Raw genomic sequence first — 2,227 nt, forward strand, 5'->3', positions numbered from 1 at the left:
ACAGGTTGCGCAGGACTGACTTAAAGCTCCTATTCACGGAGATGTCAAGTGGCTGGATGATGGCAGGTATGGAGTTTAAAACTTTTAATTTATTTTTTAACTGTGGCGTGATGTGCGCTCGCCTGCTATCCATCACAAGCAGAGCTTTGCGTGCTCTAAAGAAGCCATCTGGACGCTTAATGTAGCACTTTGTAAGCCATAGGTTCATCATTTCTTCATCCATCCACCCTTTCTCATTCACGGTGACTGCAACTGAGGGGGATTTAATTTTTGGCGTGGTTTTTCGTTTGAAAATGACCATTGGTGGCAATTTTGATTCATTTCCACAACATACCAGCACCACTGTGAAGTGTGATTTCTCATGACCAGTTGTTACGATATTGACACTCTTTTGCCCTTTCTCTGTAACACTTCGGCCCATGGGAATGTCAAACGTGAGGGGGACCTCGTCCATGTTAATAATACGATCCGTTTTCTGCTGCATATTTCACTACTTCCAGCTTGTAACCTGCAGTATATGATTTCCTTTTTCGGTGCCATTTTCGTTCAGCCCTTCTCAGTTTTTATAAGTTACCGCCAATGTTGAAATTATCAATTTTCATATTTACGGAAGTAGTAGCAGGTAGCATCTTTTTTTTCACAATGCACTTCTGCCATGACCGGCCCCCGCCGAATTTGTATTGGTTGACGTGTGTGTGTGACAATTCCTGATATATGCCTAGTCTCTTGCGTGAATGAGATAAATAATAATATTTTATATTTTACGGTAATGTGTTAATAATTTCACACATAAGTCGCTCCAGAGTATAAATAGCACCAAACTATGAAAAAAACTGCGACTGTCTTGAGTTTCCAATAATTTCTACAACTCTTATTTTTTTGTGGCACAGTGATTGGAGCACATATTTGTTGGTCACAAAGTTTGGTTCTTTTTGAATTTGTTATGGGTCTACTAAAAATGTGAAAATCTGCTGGGTCAAAAGTAGGGATGTCCGATAATGGCTTTTTGCCGATATCCGATATCCCGATATTGCCCAACTCTTTGATTACCGATACCGATATCAACCGATACCGATATCAACCGATATATGCAGTCGTGGAATTAACACATTATTATGCCTAATTTGGACAACCAGGTATGGTGAAGATAAGGTACTTTTAAAAAAAATTAGTAAATAAAGATAAATAAATTAAAAACATTTTCTTGAATAAAAAAGAAAGTACAACAATATAAAAACAGTTACATAGAAACTAGTAATGAATGAAAATTAGTAAAATTAACTGTTAAAGGTTAGTACTATTAGTGAACCAGCAGCACGCACAATCATGTGTGCTTATGGACTGTATCCCTTGCAGACTGTATTGATATATATTGATATATAATGTAGGAACATCTCTAGTCAAAAGTATATATACAGAAATGTTAATATTTGGTTACATGTCCCTTGGCAAGTTTCACTGCAATAAGGCGCTTTTGGTAGCCATCCACAAGCTTCTGGTTGAATTTTTTACCACTCCTCTGGACAAAATTGGTGCAGTTCAGCTAAATTTGTTGGTTTTCTGACATGGACTTGTTTCTTCAGCATTGTCCACACGTTTAAGTCAGAAGTGTGGGAAGGCCATTCTAAAACCTTAATTCTAGCCTGGTTTAGCCATTACTTTACCACTTTTGACATGTGTTTTGGGTCATTGTCCTGTTGGAACACCCAATTGCGTCCAAGACCCAACCTCCGGGCTGAGGATTTTAGGTTGTCCTGACGAATTTGGAGGTAATCCTCCTTTTTCATTGTCCCATTTACTCTCTGTAAAGCACCAGTTCTATTGGCAGTAAAACAGGCCCAGAGCATAATACTACCACCACCATGCTTGACGGTAAGGATGGTGTTCCTGGGATTAAAGGCCTCACCTTTTCTCCTCCAAACATATTGCTGGGTTTTGTGGCCAAACAGCACATTTTTTGTTTCATCTGACATCACATGGACAAAGATAAGACTTTCTGGAGGAAAGTTCTGTGGTCAGATGAAACAAAAATTGAGCTGTTTGGCCACATTTGTTTGTTCCAACAGGACCCTAAACCAGTGGTTCTCAACCTTTTTTCAGTGAAGTACCCCCTGTGAACATTTTTTTTAATTCAAGTACCCCCTAATCAGAGCAAAGCATTTTTGGTTGAAAAAAAGATAAAGAAGTAAAATACAGCACTATGTCATCAGTTTCTGATTTATTAAAT

The sequence above is a fragment of the Entelurus aequoreus genome, linkage group LG03, assembly GCF_033978785.1.
Source record: "Entelurus aequoreus isolate RoL-2023_Sb linkage group LG03, RoL_Eaeq_v1.1, whole genome shotgun sequence".
Classification (NCBI taxonomy): domain Eukaryota; kingdom Metazoa; phylum Chordata; class Actinopteri; order Syngnathiformes; family Syngnathidae; genus Entelurus; species Entelurus aequoreus.